Here is a 12,475-nt window from a genome sequence, read left to right on the forward strand (position 1 = left end):
GAACAGAAAAATAACTATTATTTGACGAAACAGAGGATCTACGACTGTGGCTCGTCTCGTCTTGATTTTGCGTAAAATCTGCCGCTTGATCGTTTATGATTATCGATTTTACCTTAATGTAAATTTAAATTCTAAGCTGCTGTGTTTCTTAAACTACTATTTTCTAAACTACCTTCTTCGGAACTATCTGTATTATAATGCGTTTTAGGATTTCTTGTAGTTCATTAGCTTACAGTAATACGGCGTATAAAATCATTGCTGGGGACTGAGGAATGTTTGATGCTGCTCCAAGATGCTGTTGACTCGAAGTCCGATGAAGTAGCCCTTTTACGTGTCGGCTATCCACGGAGTTTCGTTGTCGTTCTCTCGGAAAGGTTCCGGGATGCTTCGTCTTCTTCTTTGCTCGTTGTATTGTATTTCCGCAGCGTCTGCCTGACCTTATACCTTGTATATTAAGCAGTTATTTGCCAAGGTTTTATTGGTGAGTGATTACGAAATTATTGCACCTATTGCTGCACTTGTTAAACAGGAACAGTTAGCGTTAGTCTTCGGTCTTCTACCTCAATGTTGCGCTGTACGGCTTGTAAGGTTTTCTTGAATTCAGACTTCTCCGCTCGTATTCTTCTTTCGTGCTTTATTTCGATTTCATACTTTATGTAAATAACGAAGTGAAAATGTTGGTAACGATTTGTCTTCTGGATAACTGGGTACCGCTGCCACCAATTGTTACGTGCTGAACGTGTAATGAATAAAAAGGTATAGTTATCTAGTTACAAGACTTTATTTTGGCGCAATGCTACAAGTCGAAGGTGTTTTCTCAGAGAGAGACGACTTAGAACTGACTACTTTTATATCGCTGGACCTTCATTCTCGGAGGTCCCCACATGCAGATAAAGTCGTGTGGCATCTCAAAGTGATGCGCTTATCGCTTAACCGAAAGAGATATCTCGCGAAAAAATATTAAGAGTGTCCTGTGGCTTATGCACATCTAGCGTGAGAAACTGCTGTCTCTTAACAAGATATCTATTCGTGAAATATTTGCGTGGGAAAGTTGCGGTACGTAACACTTTCCATATGAAAAGAAAACAATACTTTAAGAACAGATGAGTTATTTGCGATTAATGCCTATAAAGATTTTCAAATTAGTGTTTCTATTCTACATAATGTTCTCAATTTTTTACCTATAACTAACACTCCGTTAGATTATATGCATTTGATCTGTTTAGGAGTTATGATAAAATGATACTACTGTGGACGAAAGGTCCAACTTCTATATGTTTAAACGCAAGAGTTATTAATAAAATATCACATTTACAGATTTTATTTAGAAATACTACACCGGTTGATTTTGTTAGAAGACCTAGATCAATAAGAGACGTTAAGCAGTGGAAAGCAGCAGAATTTAGAAATTTTCTATTATAATCAGTCCTGTTGTATTAAGAAATATATATTACAAGAAAAAATATATACTCATTTTCTCACATTACATGTAGCTGTAACAATTCTTACACGTCGAAATTTATGTCAAGAAAAATTAAAAATTTTGCTGAAGCTTTGCTTCATTATTTTGTTAAGTCGATTGAAATATTATACGATAAACATAAATACATATCGCATAATGTGCATAATCTTTTACGTATATGTTCTGATGTAAGACTGTATTGTCCACTCGATAATTTTTGTGCGTTCAGTTTCGAAAATTTTATGACATTTATAAAAAGACAGTTACGGAAAAATGAAAAGCCATTGCAACAGTTGATTAAAAGGTATAATGAAATTGAAAATTGTAATTTTAATTATTTGTAGAACATGATAATAATAATAATAAGATATATTCATGTACAAATTTACACAAGAATGGCCCAATACTTGATAACGTTGATGTTGAATCGTAGTATCTCAGAATATCAAATGGAAAATTTACTAATAATTGTAAAAATTCTTCTAATAATTGCTGCTTATTATGAAATGGTAATAATATTCTGATTATATAAATGTTACACAAAAAATAAAGAAATTTGTGTTATTGGTACAAAATTGAAATATGTAAGATTTATATAAATCACCACGTCATGAAATATAATTTTGTGCGTAACATAATATACATATTTTTATAATAAAATATGTATACATAATTTCTACATGATCTTCGTTCATTTTGCGCAACACAGAAATGGATAACGAAAAATATATCATTGCGGAATTTAATGATAGTTTGCAGCTAATACCTGCTACATGGTACAACGCAGATACGTTTACATGTATTTGGCCTTGTCACTTTAAAACAAAGTTTCGTATTAATAAAGCTATAACGGCAAGAGAGATACTATGAGAAAAGTCAGATTGAAAGGAGTTACCAGTAAAAATTTTTGGCATTGCGAGTAAGTGAATAATATAAAACATAAATTTGTATATATTATTAGTTACATGTAATATTGCATATATTATTAATAATTTTTATAACTTCTTTTACACTTTTATTTTATATTATTCAGATACTTACGAAGAAGGTATACAAAAATTAATTTTGGCAGAAGATACATCAAATAATGATACAGGTCTCGCTTCAAATGAATTACAAGAACGAGAAAAAAAGAAGACGTATAAGAATTAAAAAAAATATTTATCTTTCTCTTCTGAAAAAAGATGTAGATTTCTTTAAAGAAAAATAGTGTTACGCAAGAAAAAATTCTGCCAGCTCTTCCACAGAAACAAAATTTTGTGTTGTATGACAAAGAGTTACAGAGTACATCTAAACATATTGGAAGAAATATATTAGACGAAAACATATTGTTTAATGTAGAAGCAAAAACGATGAGCATTAGCTACAATTTATTAACGTTATATGATATTTGTAAAAAAAATACTAATACTTAGTTTCTTTTCAGATATTAATAATAACAACAAAATTGTTACAGATAGTACATCTTTTATAAAAATAAAATTCTGCTTTACGTGTAGAAAATGAAAATCTATGTTTTTATGGTAAGTTTAAAAAATACTAATATTTTTATATATTTTTTATAAATAAAGAAGTATGCAAAAATATATTTGTTGCATAATATAGAAAACACAGGAATTATATTCATATTCTATAAACTAAATAATATTAATTTATTTTAGAATTTAAGGAACTAATCTTAGGAAAGTTAAATAGAATATTATTTAAATTGGACGATTGAAAATAAATTCGAATCTACTATGCATTGTGTGCAATAAACATATAAAAATTGCGCTTTACAAAATGTATTCAAAATATTCAATTGGTGGTCGAAGCATTATTATAAAGGTTTGATCAATCCATATTTATAATAAACTATTGTCAAAATACATATGCGTATATCTTTTTTTTATCCTCTCCTTATAGCAAGTATTATATACCTTATCCTTGTATACATCTGTGTGGTGAATATTATATTACAGTACGTGATGCATTTTTCTGTTAGTTTGCATTTTTAACAGACAATAGATGTGGAATATTTAACATCTTTAAACAAGTAGTCGATCAATGACAGCTGATTACGAACCGATCATAGTTCGTTTTAATGTTGATCGAGGTTTGTTTGATGTTGATCGACGTTCGTTTGATATATGATAGTGGTTCAAACATGGTTGAATCGATGTTTCAATCGATGTTGATCAATGTTCGATACAATGTCTGTTTAATGTTTATTTGATTGTGTCGTGATTCAATAATCGTTTTATTATAATTATCTGTATGAATACTGTGTAGAGCGACAGTTATCTTTTTTATTACTGATTTTTATTATTTCTTTCTTCGCCTATTCTTTATAAAATGTATTCTGTGTATAGTTGGATCTACATTCATTCTGCTAAAGATGTTGAAAAATGCTGATTTAGATGAAACGTAATACTCGAGTTAGAAGAAGAACGGAGATGTGAGATTAAAATATATATTTGGGAGGAGTGTGTATCATAGGAGAGTTTGCGATCATCCTTGTGACATTCTTGTTATATCTGATAAAGAAAACTTTGCGCTCATGGATGACTTGATGAACATTTCGTCCGATTCGTCTGAATCGGATATAGAATCCTTATCAAATAATGCCATGTAATTTTTGCCCGTTTTGTACGAAAGATTAATGTATGAAATAAAACTATTAGTGGTGATCTATGAAGGAACGTGTATAACCATCCTTAATACGATCTTGTTATAGCTGATAAAGAAAATTTCGCGTTATGACTGTTGCACAAACTAAGATCTGTGTCTGAAAAATAAACTATTATTTTGCATGTGTGGTGATAAATATTTGAACTTATTATTTTTATAGACATTTCTTATGACTGTTTTTGTCAAAGACAGAAGAACAATATTACTTACAATGGGGCCTTTCATAAGAAAACTCGAAAAACATGTGAAGGAGACATGTAATCACTCTTGTTCGAGACGATGACAGTGAAACGAAGACTTTTTCACGAATATCGATACCAAAATTTATTCACGATCGAGAAGTAGGCATGCAAAATGTAGATGTGCAACATTTCACCCGCCAAGCTGAAGCTGTTGACTGTGTATGATTGCGATTATACAGAATGACCGGTCGATTTACAAAGAAAAATTTTCCGTCAAATTTGTAATAATTATAAATCACCTCTCGAGTATCCTAACAATGAACTTTATTCCAATGAACGCAGTTTTACTCGATTTGTGGATTCAGAAGATTGTTGGATAGATCAGTGTATCATACGGATGAAATATACAAAGCGAATAAGGGAATACGGATGTGGAACCAGTAGACGTTATCAATGTACAGAATTCAATTATGGTTGGGTAGCTGAATGTATCCGCGCTACATATCTGCCGTGTGTGTATATATGTATCCCAACACGTATAAACAATAAGTGTTTAGAATTTATACTTTCGATGGCTTTTTACCATAATATTGAGACTGATTTTCCTGTCATTCATTGCATAATTCACCAAGAAGCATTATGTGAGAAAGTTGTAAAACTACGTACCGCAATGAAAATTGTAACAAAAATTGTTAATACAATTAAAGGCGGTCACAAATTTCTTTCTCATCGTAAGTTTCAACACTTTCTCGAAGAGCATAATGCAACTTATACAGATATACCTCTGTATTGTGAAGTTGGGTGGCTTAGCGCAGAAAAATGTTTAGAAAAATTCTTTGCAATAAGAAAAGAAATCTTCCTTTTCTTACAAGAAGAATTTCCTGCAAAATTTGATGAACTTAAATTTTTTCCGAAGATTTAGATCCTCTTTGTGAACTTGCTTTTATAACTGACATGACAAATCATTTAAATATTTTAAATTTGAAGCTGCAAAAGACCAATCAAATAATTTCGCAATTAGTTATGTCGATTTTTTTCGCAAAAAGCTGCAATTATTTAAAAATCATTTAGAAAATAATATTTTTCATTTTTTTCCATATCGAATTCTATCTATCACTTTTAAAGACATTTTATCTTAATTTTCATTCGCAGTAAATTTATCTCTATCAACAATGTAAGCGTTATATCTTTTCTTCTCCAGACAATCAGATTACTATTAATGCCGCCTATTTAATATCGTTTAAGCGTCCGAAACCTGTCCTCGCGTGAAATTATAGTCAAAGGAAGGTTCTATTAACTGATATTGTAACCCTAACATTATTGTAGATCCACATTCTCGTGTACACCCGCGTGACAGTGTGTTCCCCAGTGGTTCCTGTAACACATAATAATTTAGTGAAGTGAGTACGTTGTCGTTATTATTAAGATATATTCGTGTGATCATTAATCATATTGTTTACGTGTAATTTACTCGAAATATACATACCTGTGTCAGTTCGCGGCCCCTGTCCATTCCGGGCGTCAGTCATCTTTTCGGTGTGAATTTTTCTCGCCGTTAATCTCTCGTGTCCACACCTGTAAATATAGAGACAAGCTTTCTATTCTAATTTTAATACTGAAATTATCGGGCAAATTAGTGCTACTTATCTGACGAGGTCATCCTTCCTTCACGCCTACATCGGGCTCTCTCTTTCATCCTGCGGCGACGCGCGCCTCTCCCAGGGTGTTCCGGTTATCCTGCGTCGGTGCGCGCCTCCTCCAGGGCGTTCTTGTATTCCTTATAGCTTCTTCTATTTTTTTTTCTTTTCTTTTTCCTTATCCGCTCACCAGTGGCAAGGTCCGCGACGTCCGCCTTGACATACCCAGAGCCTCAGATATCTGTAACTTATAATTGAAGAGATTAATATTTTATTCGGACGTCTTCATAGGGAGTGTCATTAGACAGAGAGCGATAACCATCCTTACCTACACCGTAGGGCGCCTCTTCCAGGGCGATCTATATTTTTCCTACGTAGTGCGCCTCTTTCAGGGCGACTCTACGTCCCTTCTAGCAGTGCGCCTCTTATAGGGCTCTGCCTTCATCCCTCGTAGTGCACCTCCTTCAGGGCCGGACTACCTCTATCTATGTCGCACGCCTCTCTCAGGGCGAACGACTCTCATCTCCGAGGAGCGCCTCTTTCAGGGCATTCCGCCTCCTAGCGTGCAGCGCGCCTCTCTCAGGGCGATCTGCCTCCTCTCAGTCCACGAACCGCGCCTCTCTCAGAGCGTCTCTCACAATTCCTCCGATCGCTCTTCTTGGTCTGAAATATAAAATAAATATTAAATTAAAGTAAACTCATTAAGGCTTACCCTGTCCCCGCAACCCGTCAGATAAGGTCAACTCGTTTAGCAATTTACGTTAACGCGTATATGTTTTTTTTTTCTTCTTTCTTTTTCCTTTTTCATCACTGGCGTTACTATTTCTAATCCCTGTCTATATCCCTCCGCGTATTCAACCATGGCGTTGATTATAATTTCGTTTACCTCCTTAGCTGCGTCATGGGTCGGTCACGTCGAGCAGGGCGTGCTCATCAATTGAAGCGCCTCATCCGGTCACTATACCAAGGCGGCTCCTATCTAACGGTCCGAACGGCTGCGTCTCTACCAGATAGTCAGAACCCAGCATCCGTCGGGTACTTCACATACCCTCCACCGGGAAACCATACAGCGGAGTCGTCAGCTCCTGACCCGTTCCACGACGCTGTCACTCCACCGGCATCCAATAGCGGGGCCGTCGCTTCCTCACATAGGCCCTTACCGCCTATCGAATACCGTCCGTGGCCCGTGCCCCCGCCGTTGATAGACTTCGGGATTACGCAACCGAGGATCATTTCTTCCCAGCCTTTCTTCGGGCAAGTATGCATCCTGCCGGCCGCTGAAGCACCTATCAGTTCGCCTCCCGATACTCGTCCGTGATTTAGTTGTCTAATCGTCTTGTAACATATAATAAAATATAACTGTACGTATATGTTTAGTATAAAATAATGATAAATATATAAAAATTAGTATACGTAAACAATCTGTACTCATTGTCTACTCACTTCACATCCTCCCCATTATCCATTACGTCCCGACCGCTAGCTTCCGGTGCACCGCTACGCTGATCGTGACAGGTTTACCGCTCGGCCACCGCGATCCGCGTACACCAACCACCGCAACCGCACCTCGCTCGCGATCCAGGACGTAACAATATATATATATATCTCATTCTTTTAAATAACTCACAGTTCAGACTATTGACTCTTATAAAATTACAAATTGACTCACATTCTGGTACTATTCTCAAGAATTATAAAGTTAAAATACTACATCAAGAAATTTGCAAATTTAGAATGAAATTAAATAATCGATCTACCAATGTAAGAGAATTAACTACTCGTTATACTTAATTTAATAATAAAAATAACGGAGCATCCCTTGTTTAATCTCTTTTTCCTTTTTTCCATCGGAGACAGTGATTTTGAAACAATAAATTATATCGCTGGCCTCCACCATACCATATTCCAGTGTACATTTCTTTATATGACACCTCACCACACAGTGCTGAACCTGCAAAGAACCGTACTCTTATTAACATATATATATTACATAAGAGCAATAACAATTTTAATAATCTTTTCTTATTACATGAATAGACGCATCAACGATATTTATGAAAAATAAATCATATTACAACAGTTGATTTTCTCTAAAGGAAAGAGATATCTACATTCAATATAAATCCAAATCATTTAAATTTCACAATTTAACTTTGTTCTTCATATTAAAGCAGTCATTAATTAATGAGAAATTTGCTCTTACATTATATACAAGTCGTAAATTAAAACTTTCAAAATCAGTATATATTTGGAATTGCTGCGACGGTGAATTCTACCATACAACAACAGTAAGTACGTAATCCCTCATAATTACTATCACAAACCACCTTAATCCTTATCCCAATTCTAATATAATTGAAAATTTGTCAAATTAATCACAATCTATTTATAATTTCAAAAATTGAAATTTTCCAATCATAATTATTGCTCCAACTTAAAATTGAATAAATTCAGAACTATTGCAGATATAATTTTAGAATTTTATTTTTTTTTATTTTTTTTTTTCTTTCTTTCATCTTTAATTGACTCGAGTGTCACTGTGCGTTACGTTCATTGCATACGCGATAACTGTCATGGTGTCATGGAGTTCCTAGAACTTCCTCAGCCTCTCGTTAGTGCCGAGTGAATTGTATTCTGACCAGACTATATCAAATATACAATAATGAGATTCAACACGTTTGCTTAACATTCCTAATCATTTTCAAATACATATGCCATAAATTTATTCTTTTTATTTCCAACTTTCTTAATTTCTTTTCTTATCAAATAGAATAAAATAAATGAGGCCTCAGACAATTGATTCTGAATTTCAACAAAATCCTTTTGTTGACCCTGAAGTCATATTAGAAACTTTAATCCAATTTATAGAAGAAAATAAAAAAAACATTATTTACAATTTAGATAATATCATAAAAGAGTTTTTAAATCAAGCCTCTATTATCATCACTGATCAGTAAAAAAATTCCCCGATTTATTAATTCCTAGTACACATTGATCCTGCTCTCGGCGGAGCCCTGGGTATAGCCGATTTAGACAGATTACCAAAAAAACTAAATAGAGAGCAACCCTGTTATTGACACCTAGGTAGACGATAACAGTGGGTCACAGCACGTGACAAGAGCATCAGACAAGCGCGAACTGTCCTTTAAACCAAAATCCGTCTCAGTTAGAAGAAATATTTTTTGAAACGCCGCCAGAACGTGCGAAACTTACCCTACAACTCCTAAGATTGGAACATTTAAATGAGGAAGAAAAGACTAATCTTAAAACATTAGTCTCCAATAATCTAGACAGATTCCACTTGCCCGACGATAAGCTAGGAACCACACACGTGACTCACCACTCCATTTACACTACAGACGACTTTCCAATCCACACCAAATACCGGTTTCCTCCCATGCACAAAGAAGAAATAGATAAACAAGTTACTAAATTACTGAGAGACGACATGATAGAATGTTCACTCTCACTTTATAATTCACCAGTATGGATAGTTCCTAAGAAACCCGACTCATCTGGAAATAAAAAATAGAGAATGGTTATTGATTACCGCACTCTAAATGAAAAAACAATAGGAGACGCTTACCCTCTTCCTAATATAACCGACATACTTGATCAATTAGGAAGCGCTAAATATTTTTCCGTTCTTGACCTCGCTTCAGGATTCCACCAGATACCCATGAATCCAAATGACGCTTCTAAAATAGCATTCTCCACCCCTTACGGCCATTATCAATTTAAACGAATGCCTTTTGGACTGAAAAATGCCCCTGCAACAAAGATTAATGGATAATGTCCTATCTGGGTTACAAGGTAATGAACTTTTCGTTTACATGGACGATATAGTTATTTATGCACGATCTTTAAAAGAACATGAAGTGAAATTTAACAAACTAATGAAAAGATTGCGCGAAGCTAATTTAAAATTACAATCCGATAAATGTGAATTTATTGACGGCGTACGACCTGACCCCACAAAGGTCACAGCTGTACATAATTTTCCTCCCCCCAAAAATCCTAAAAACATAAAACAATTTCTCGGATTAGTTGAATACTATCGGCGATTTATCCCAAATTTCTCTCAAAAATTGCTAAACCTTTAACTGATTTGCTTAAGAAAAACAACTGTTTCAAATGGCAAAAAATCAAGAATACGCTTTTAATAATCTCAAAGAACAATTATGTACCAAACCAATATTACAATATCCCGATTTTAGCAAACCCTTTAATTTAACTACCGATGCATCCGGATATGCAATCGGCAGAGTATTAAGTCAGGGACCAATCGGAAAAGATCTTCCCATCGCATATACATCAAGAGTACTTAATAAAGCAGAACAAAATTACTCAACTATCGAAAAGAAATGTTTAGCAATGGTATACTGTACAAACCATTTTAGACTTTATTTATACGGTACTAAATTTATTATCGTGACAGACCACAAACCACTAGTATGGCTACATTCTATTAAAGATCCTTCTTCGAGACTTTTAAAATGGAGAATTAAATTAGCTGAATATGATTACAATATACAATATAAAAAGGGAACACTAAATAACAATGCCGATGCACTATCTAGAAACCCAACTGTTAAAATCTTACCTTTTAAGAAAACTTATCCTCTTCCTCCAGACCCTGATTCCGATTCTGATGAATCTTTATTCTCAGCCCGTCAACCCCTGATTCAAACCAATGTAGAAATTAACCCCCATAATCCTTCACCTGTGACCGAAGAGGAAATAAACGAAGATACCTCCTTGTTAACACACGTAGATATATCTGTAACGGAACCCCTAACTATTGAAGAATATAATAGTGACGAAAACGAAAGCGTAATTAGTAATGAAGACCTGGAAACAAGTAGCAAAGAAAGTGACGATGAATTAATATCCGCTGACAATATACCCTACGTGGAAGTACCTACCAAGCATAAAGTCAAAGCCCGAATAAGATTGCTAAAACATAATGATAACTATATAATTTTTATAACATTGAAAGGTGAACCTCTCGATAACGGAGCAAAAGAACTACAGGAAGCCAACCTTTTACCCATGTATAAGGATATAACTTATGAAAGGGCAAAAATAAATACAACACGCTCAAAAACTCTAATATCATTACCCCTAAAACTTAACCACCGCACTTTAATAGAACCAGATAATATAAAAAACTGTATCAAATCATTGCTGGATGTCGTACAAGAATTGCAATTAGAATCCATTTCAATTAAGAAAACTAATTTTTTTGACAATGTCCCATGGGCTTATGTAGAATCACAATTAATTAAACATATAAATGACACAAATATTTGCATAACTATATGTAAAGACCTTATTCAAACGCCAAATATAGAAGAAAGATCTTCCCTTATCTGTGAATATCATGACTCAGTAATTGGCGGCCACAAAGGAATAACTAAAACCTATAACAGATTAAGATCTTATTATTATTGGAATACGATGAAAAAAGACATTCAAAATTTTATTCGAAATTGTCGGACTTGTCAATTAAAAAAATTAACAAGAATAAAAACAAAATAACCAATGATAATAACCGACACTCCCGGATCAGCTTTCGACAAAATATCAACATTGGGTAATGGACATTGTAGGTCCATTACCCATATCCGATAACGGAAAATTTTTATACTCACGATACAAGATTTATTAACAAAATATTCAGTCGCGGTGCCCTTAAAAGAAGCCACGTCATTAACCATAGCCGACGCCTTTACGAAAAATTTTATTTGTATTTATGGAGCTCCCCAAGCCATTCTAACCGATCAAGGATCCAATTTCCTAACTGCCTTGATGAAGAACTTAGCAAAAAAATTCAGAATTAAACAATACCGCACAACTGCTTATCACCCCCAGTCTAACGGATCGATAGAAAGATCTCATCACGTTTTAACGGAATATTTAAAAACACAAATTAATAAAGACTCGAACTGGGATAATCATATCGCTTTAGCCACGTTTTCATATAATACAAGTATACATGAAAGCACAAAATTTTCCCCTTTTGGACTAATTTTCGGAAAAATAGCGCGATTACCTTCGTCTAATACTATTATAGAAGAAAATATAGACCCTACATACACTGAATATTTAACAAACCTATTCAATCGATTGCATGACACGTAAGAAGAAGCACAACAAAACTTAATACAATCTAAAACCAAAAGCAAATATTATTATGACAAACGTATTCATGTATGAGAATTTAAACCAGGAGATTATGTATTTTTATTAAAAGAACCAAATAAAGGTAAATTTTCAAACCAATATATTGGACCTTTTGAAATACTTGAACTACTACCAAAAAACAATATTAAAATTTTATTCAAAAATACTACAAAGATTGTCCACGCGGACAAATTGAAAATCGCTCATATAGAGCCAGAATGAAATACATTAAGTCTAAATTTTTGGTTTCAGATGTGTTGGCATCGCCAACGACCAACAATAAATCCCATATACAAATCGTTACCTGCTTTCTCACAAGTACAACAGCGATTAGACAT

The 12,475-nt window shown here is 34.1% G+C and overlaps 1 long non-coding RNA gene across 1 annotated transcript; it reads left to right on the forward strand.

Annotated features, from left to right (window-relative positions):
* The first annotated feature begins 2,244 nt into the window (after positions 1-2,244).
* Positions 2,245-3,460, forward strand: LOC140672573 (uncharacterized). The gene is made up of 3 exons (XR_012047919.1): positions 2,245-2,381; positions 2,496-2,985; positions 3,124-3,460. It is a non-coding gene; the product is annotated as an uncharacterized lncRNA (long non-coding RNA).
* Positions 3,461-12,475: the final 9,015 nt, after the last annotated feature.

Source organism: Anoplolepis gracilipes, chromosome 13, assembly GCF_047496725.1.
Source record: "Anoplolepis gracilipes chromosome 13, ASM4749672v1, whole genome shotgun sequence".
NCBI classification, from domain to species: Eukaryota; Metazoa; Arthropoda; class Insecta; order Hymenoptera; family Formicidae; genus Anoplolepis; species Anoplolepis gracilipes.